The sequence below is a fragment of the Fukomys damarensis genome, unplaced genomic scaffold (genome assembly GCF_012274545.1).
Source record: "Fukomys damarensis isolate Sample0158 unplaced genomic scaffold, DMR_v1.0_HiC HiC_scaffold_37, whole genome shotgun sequence".
Taxonomy (NCBI): domain Eukaryota; kingdom Metazoa; phylum Chordata; class Mammalia; order Rodentia; family Bathyergidae; genus Fukomys; species Fukomys damarensis.
In genome coordinates this window covers 58,372,932-58,381,008 of record NW_022900949.1, presented here as the reverse complement: position 1 = coordinate 58,381,008, position 8,077 = coordinate 58,372,932, and the positions used below count along the sequence as shown (strand labels likewise).

Sequence of the window (8,077 nt, the reverse complement as noted above, 5' to 3'; positions counted from 1 at the left end):
GAAGGAAGGAAGGAAGGAAGGAAGGCAGGCGGGCAGGCAGGTGGGCTCCCTGGTATCTCCTCCCTTCAGTCTTTCTGTACTGTCTGATTCCCACTCCACTTTTCCACCACATATGGAACAATATATGGCCGTTCCAAGAAGCCAAGGAAGTGCCAACACCATGCTCTTAGACTTCTAGTACTGTGAACTAAATATTTTCCTTTAAATATTATCCAGCCTCAGATAATTTGTCCGAGCAAGAGAAAACAGTCTGACACTAAGTAACTGATCTATCAGCAAACAAACAAAAAAATAGGTGAGTTTCACGTATTATTAATAATCTTTAATTAGTACAGGTAGAACAACAGGTGTTAGGAGACCACTGCCACCTCCCCATCCACCTGAATTTGGGCAAAGCAACAAGGGGAATCCTCCTTCTATTGTCCTAAGAGAAATAGAAATAAAAATAACAAAAACCCAGGGAATCTCTCAAGCTCCAGACCAGAGCACATGTGTGTTCCCATGGCTAGACCTCCAGTAATCTTTTCCCCTACTTGAACCTTGTTAAAGGTACATACATATGGACTGCATCTTACGTATCTAATTTTTAAATCTTTTTTTCCTTTTTATTGAGTTTTTCGGTACATCTTAGGTATACAGTACAGTTATATTCATTATTCGGATCTTGTACCTCTACATGACAGCTCTTGGTTCTCATTTTTTCCCCTTGTCCCTGCCCTCCCTTCACCCCTCCTCCCTCCCCCTTTACAAACACTTCATTTCCAGTTTTTCATTTTCTCAGATTTTTTTCTTTTCCCCTATACCTTTCCCCTACCCTTCCAACTTTCCCTACACCTTTAGCCCCTTTCTTCCTATTTCACATTGTCTATTATATCATTAGGATCTTATGTGCTATTATAGTTTTTCACATCAGAAAACTACTCAGTATTTACACATGTGTGACTTATTTATTTCACTTAGGAGCATATCCTCAATATGTATCCATTTTCCTATGAATGAATCTAATTTATCATTCTTTATGGCTGAGTAGTATTCCATTTTATAGAAAATCCACATCTTATTTATCCAGTTTCCAACTGATGGGCAAATGGGCTGTTTCCAAGTTTTAGCTATTACAAACTGTGCCGCTATAAACATGAGTGCACATATATCACCGTGATATGATTCTTTTAATTCTTTTGGAAAGATACCCAGCAGAGGGATGGCTGGGTCAAATGGAACCTCTAAGCCCAGCTCTTTGAGGATCTCCATATTGATTTCCATAGTGGTTGCACCAGTCTGCACTCCCACCAGCCATGGAGAAGGGTTCCTTTCTCCCCACAACCCCACCAACATTTGTTATTGTGTGATTTCTTGATAGCAGCCATTCTTTGTGGGGTGAGGTGGAATCTCAGTGTTGTTTTCATCTGCATCTCTCAAATGACCAGTGATGTGGAATCTTTTAAAAAAATTTTATTGGTACATTTTAGATATAAATAATAACATTCATCATAGGAACATTTGTATCTGTGCAGGATATAGCTTGGTTATTCTTTTTTCTGCATTTCCCTCCCCCTCTTTATTTCCATTTTTAAAAATTTCTATTCTCTTTTTTTCTTCCTTCCTTTCCCCCACCCTCCCTTGTTCCCCTTCCCATTTGAACATTTTCTGCCCACCCAGTATCTATTATACATTTTGGTCCTTATTTACACTTTTCCTTTCTCTCACCAGAGAAACAATGAAGTATTTAGACACGTGTGTCCCATTTCGAAATAAGAGTATGAAATAAGAGTATAGTCTCAAGGTGCAACTATTACCTAGAACTGTCTCAAGCTTACCTTTCTTTATTGTGTACGTAATTTAATCTGAGTGGATCCTTGGACAGGCATGCATGTTGAAAGCCACTGAGATGACTCGGCACCCTGACAATCATTCCTCTCAATCTTGTCCAGAGATCCAATGAAAGACACCTGGGCAGAGGCTGTACATCTTTTAAAATGTGAATGCCTGATTTATCTCTGTGCTTTTTATTTTCTAGTCATCCTGACACCACTTTTCTGTTCATGCCAACTTTTTGTTTTCATTGGCACAGAACTTCCCTGAGCATGCCTTCCCATCATCTTCAATAAACGTAGCTGCTTTCTCTTTTACCATTAGATATGCATTTGTAATTCCTTCCTCACCATGCACAAGAACCTGAAATCTGTCAGATCCACTACACAGTAGAAAGGGCTTGGGATTTAGCTCAGTGGTGTCACCACCTGCCTCACAAGTGCAAGGTCCTGAGTTCAGTTCCTGGTACAAAAAAAAAAGGAAGAAAGAAAAAAAAAGAGAAAATGTTAGGTAAAAATGTGTCTGTACTAAACATGTATAGACTTGTTCTCCTTGTTAGTTTCTAACAATATTATAAACTAAAAATACTGTACCATTTATATGAGGGATTTGAGTGTCAGAGGACTTTGGTTTCCACAGGTGTTCTGGGACCAATTCCTCACAGATAAGTGAGGGATCAATATTTATTTTTAAGACTGTATGAAATATTTATCAAAAAACTATTATTGTTACATAGGCAAATCAATTCTAAAACCCCAGTTTAACCCAGATTACATTAACCACAATATGATTATATATCAACTTAAAAAATTGAAAACATTTTCAAAACTTTACAGACTAGGGATGTGGCTCGGTGTTTCAGCACCTGTCCAGAATGTATGAGGCCTTGGGTTTGATGCCCACCCCTGGGAAAAAACAAAACAAAACACTTTTTTGGGGAGGGAAACTCAGAATATTCACACACATAATTTGTTTGACCCATAAATTTAAAGAGATCATACTTTAAATTATTTTTTAAAACTCTGCAACTGAATACTAACAGCGTACTACAGTTCAATGAAGCAGGTATTACACTAACCCTAAAGAATTGTTGGGAAGGAGGGAGGCAAATTTTTTTCATGCTTTAAAGAATGGATCTACAGTTCAAAGAATTCAAATCTTTCTAGTTTCAAAGGTAAAGCTCTTATTTATAGACAAATAGCAATTATAAATGTAGATGGAATGAGAGAATAAAACTCATTTTGTGACATCAATGATTCAAGTATTGAGTATCAATCACTGTTTTGATCATCTAATAAAAGGTTCATGGGGAACTGGGCTTCTATATGGTGTCAAAGAAATACTTCTGAAGATTACTTTTTGATTGCAAGGACTGAAAAAATATGAAAATATAACCCTCTGGTGGAGGATGAGGGTGGGACCAATGAGTTCAGCGATCAACCTTTAACACTATATATAGTGGGAAAACACATATTGTGCATCTTCTAAGGAGATAAAATATGAAGTGTAGAATATCATCTCTGATTTATCCTAGCCAAAAACATTTAACTGAAATTTTATCAAGTTTAAAAGAAATACAGATAAAAGGATAAGCTAAGGAATACCACCAGGAAGTAATCAAGCAAATCCAGGAGATAAGAGTTTCTATGAGACAACTAGCATGATTTCCTCAGCAAAGAATGCTGCAAAAACAGGGATGGCTCTAGATTAAAAGGTTAAGGGACATGTACAGTAGAATGCATGGTAGTGGCCTAGATGTGGAGAAATGTGAAGATGGCCTAAACACTAGGTGACACAGGAGAATTAATTTTGTTAAGTGTGATAATATCAACTGGCTACAAAAGAAAATGTGCCCAGATAAAGAAATTGTAGTATAAGCAGTGAGGTGTGGTGGTGCACGCCTGTAATCCTAGCACTCAGGAGGCTGAGGCAGGAGGACTGCTGTGAGTTTGAGACCAGCCTGGGCTACCTAGTGAGTTCCAGTTCAGTCTCAACTACATCGTGAGACCCTGTCTCAAAAAAAAAAAAAAAAAAAAGAAAAAGAAAGAAAGAAAGATTGCAGTATAGCTACACAATGGGATACTCCTTAGCTATAAAAAAGGAAGAAAGTACTAATATACAACACAACAAATGTCAATTGTAAGAATTCATTTATTGAACAAGCTAAATAAAATAATTCAGATGCTAAATACCATAAATTGTATGGCTCTTTTTTAAATAAAATATTCAGGAAGGGAAAAACCTATTAACAGTAGGTTAGTAGTTGCCTGTATATGGGATCAGAAACTCACAGCAAATAGGCATAAAGAAATTCTGGGGATGATGTTTTAAAACTTGTCAGTGACAGCTCAACTCTAAATGAAGTATCACTGAAGTGTGCACTTAAAATAGTTTTGCAATTATATAAATAATAAGAATAAAGCTGTTCAAAACTATTTTGTTTCCTATTTTAAGTCTTACACTGACATATTTAGGAGCAAAATTCCAAGATATCTGTATTTAATTTAAGATAATTTAATAATAACAAATAAAGAGTGAAGACAAATCCCTTTCTGTACTTTTCCGTCCAATAATCTGTGGAGGACAATGGAAATACTTAAATTACAATATATTTACTCTTTTGTCAGGAATTGTGATCTTGGAATTTATTTCAGACATAGCTGCATATGTCCAAAATGATGTATTAATACAAAGTTGTTCAATGCAACATTGTTATAGCAAATCTAATGTACTAACTAAATTTAACTAAATTAATCCCTATGCAAAATTAATAGCACTTTAAAAATAACGTACTTCTTAAAGGTAGAATTATTTTATGAATATTTTTGAATCCATTAGATTTCTGTACTGCTATTAAACACAAGTAAATCTTACATACAGTAAAATTTGTCTTTTTTATTGTACTGTTCTATATGTTTTCACGATTATGTAACTACCAGCATAAGTCAGGCAAAAAATAGCTTTTTTTTTTTTTTTGGTACTGGGGATTGAACTCCGGTCTTTGCACTTACAAGGCAGGCCACCAAACCACTGAGCTAAATCCCCGGCCCAGGCAAAAAATAGTTCTATCACAACAAAAATTCTACTTGTGTCCCCTTGCAAGAAATCCTTCTTTTCACCTTCAAGCAACCACTGATCAATTTTCTTTGTCCCTACATATAGTTCTGTCTTTACCAGAATGTCACAAAAATAAAATGATACAATATACAGAATGAGGCAGTGTGGAATCATGAAGTATTCAGACTTTTGAGTCTGGCTTCTTTCATTTTCATCATGAATAACACATTTTGAAAAAAAAAAAAACAGATTGAAAATAAATGAGTTAAGGGGCTGGAGATTTAGCTCAGCGGTTTGGAGGCCTGCCTTGCAAGCGCAAGGACCCGAGTTCAATCCCCAATACCAAAAAAAAAAAAAAAAGAAAAAAGAAAGAAAGAAAGAAAGAAAATAAATGAGTTAAGTACTTAGCTCAAGATGTTAAAAAAACAATTGTATGTTGCTACATAAAAAACAGAAAAAATAAAGCATAAAATAAAAATAAAGACGTTTATCACAAAACTACCAAATGTTAGGAATAGAAGGAAAGTTCCTTAGTCTGTTACAGAAAAAATAGTAATCATAATGATGAAGCTTTAGAAACATTTCTAGTGAAGTCAGGAAAAAGACCCGAATGCCCACTATCACCTAAACTATTCAGTGTATTATTCTGGAGACCCACACAACCAGAAAGAAAGTGAAACATTAAAATTCTTGAAAGGGAAGAAAACATCATTATTTTCATATTATAAAACCATCTACATAGAACACTGAAAGGAAAGAAGATTATGTAGAAAAACTAACAGATTTAACAAAATGCTGAATATTAGAGCCCAATAAAAACTAAAAAGTCTAACAGGCAAAACATGATAGAGCAACAAAAACTAGTGTTGAAGCCAACAAAAAATGTGCAAGACTTTGACACAGAAAGCTACATACTAAGAAACTTTTCTAAAGAATGTAAAAAACATGAATAAACGGAGAGAGATAGCATGTTCAGTTTTAATTTTCAAAGCCTCTGGCAGGGAGGAAATTATTTTGGAAACTGGTCCGATGACATCCTTGTATTCAGTTGAAAGGTTACGTTCTATGAATTCTTAAACAAAAATTGAAGTAGTTTGGAGTAAACACAAACTGGTTCAATTACTCTGATGTTACTCATCAGTGTTATTTATTAGTGCTGAACATATATGCATGCTGTGATACAGCCACCTCACTCCAGGTAAAACACTCGACGTTAACCTGTATGTACATCAGGACTTCAAGATACAGGCGAAAGAGGCCCAAGTCCTTCTGAGTAAAGGACCCATCTCCAAAAAAACACGTACAAGCTCATAAGAGCACACTACTCAAAACAGCCCCACCAGTGGAAACCAATATCTACCCCCAGGAGAGATAAATATGTAACAACACATTACCCATAATGAACAAACTACCGTTTTGCATGATGACACAGAGTCTCACAACCATAATGTTGAAGGAAAGAAGTCAGACATACAAAGAGCAGGCAGTCCAATTCCGTTTACATGAAGTAGTAAAGAGGGCGAACTAATCAATAGTGCTGCAATTCAGGCCAATGGCATCCCTGGGAGAGGCAGGAAATGCAACAGACGGGGGTTACAGGGACTTTCTGGCCTGCCGGCCATGCTCTGTTTCTTGACCTGCATGCAGCCTTGATAGTTCATTGTATAACTTGTGCTTTTCTTTTTGCGAGTCATACTTTGCTGTAAACACGTACACTAGATTCTGCTGTGGTCAGATTAGGCAGGTGTCTACACCTTCCATTAGTCTGGGAGCCCAGCTATGTTGACAGCAGTGTAACTGCTCCCCAGCACCAGCTCATGTGATCTTCACAAGAGTCCCACAGATTGAACTGCTTTTTTAAAATGTTACAATCCCCACTGAACACAGGAGGAAACTAAAGGTTGGGAAAAGGACAGAACTTGCCCCAACTCACAAGCTTGTAAGCGGTGGGAAGAAATACAAACAAATCCCATGTTCTTGGCCACCAGATCGTGGGAGTCTGCTGTCTACTGCTATGCTTCATGTTCTAGTGGGCCTGCTACTTTGAGGCTTGGATTTTAATTTCTTGTGTCCATCAAATCTAGATACATACAATGAACCTGCATCATAGCCTTGTGGTCTTCATACAGAAAAACTAAAGATTCCTACACCCCAAAACTAAAATAGGTTACTAACAAAAATAACAATCATGCAATTTAAAAATTTTTTCATGATAAAACATACTGAGCACTACAAAATAAATAGGGTTGAAGAGAAGTTAGTTCAAATGCAAAGGCTCTAGAGAAACTACAATAATAGTACACTTACTTAAGCCAAAATAACCTGAAATCTTTTCGTCAGGTGCCAAAAATGTTGGTTATTTTATACAACACAAAATCAAATTAAACTCATTAAAATATATAAAAATTTTCTAATTTCAAATGTAATATAAATTGATTGGAGAAAATTTAGTAAACGTAAAAAAGCACAAAGACCAAGAATTACTGAAGATAACAATGTACTGTCTTTGAAGTTCTATTGAGTCTCTGGCTCAGGGGTAAACAAAAGCCCTATCTTATGCATTTCCACAACGCTTGCCAACCCTATTTCAACTGTAACCTTCCTATCCAATTTCTAAATATGTCAACTTCTTTCCCTTCTTGAAGAGCTGGGGCTTGTTTGTTCTACAACAGGTCCTCGGAAAGGCTACCTCCTTGTTATGCTTTTCAGAACTCAAGAAAAAGTCCCTCACTCCTCATCTCAAGTAATTCCCCAGCCCTTGTTTTCACCGTATTCCTTATTGCTCCCTTCTCACCGCTTAACCCCACCTGGAATTTTTTTTAATCTGTCTACTGTTTGTTTAATGTCTGTTCCCTTCAAGAGAATGTGAGGTTGGGCAGGGTACAGCTGGAAGGGTAAGACCCGCCCCATCTTGTTCAATGCCATACCCCTAGAGTTAGCGTAGAATACTGTGAAAATGGCTTCGTGAGGCACTTTTATCCACTTAACAAATACTCCCAAGAATAAACAGAATCTGATATTAATCTCTCAAATATTACTTTATGCTTATTTTCCCCTCACTATCTAACAATAACACAGTCTTATTCTAATAGGCTACCCTGATTCTGGTTTTGTGCATTTTAAAAGTGCTAGACACGGCACTGCACCTGCCATGCAAGTGCAAGGTCCTGAGTTCAATCCCGGTACCAAAAAAAAAAAAAAAAAAAAA

General features: G+C 36.5%; 1 protein-coding gene across 5 annotated transcripts in view; it reads right to left on the bottom strand.

Annotated features, from left to right (window-relative positions):
• The window catches only part of B3galnt1 (beta-1,3-N-acetylgalactosaminyltransferase 1 (globoside blood group)), a 24,746-nt gene that overhangs the window by 5,788 nt on the left and 10,881 nt on the right, over positions 1-8,077 (bottom strand). The window contains exon 1 of one of the 5 annotated variants that reach the window (XM_033759532.1): positions 1,818-1,960. The exons of the other annotated variants lie outside the window; for them this stretch is intronic. The gene's annotated coding sequence lies outside the window, so the exon portion shown is untranslated. Of the gene's footprint in view, positions 1-1,817; positions 1,961-8,077 lie in introns of those variants that run through there. 5 annotated transcript variants of the gene reach the window in all.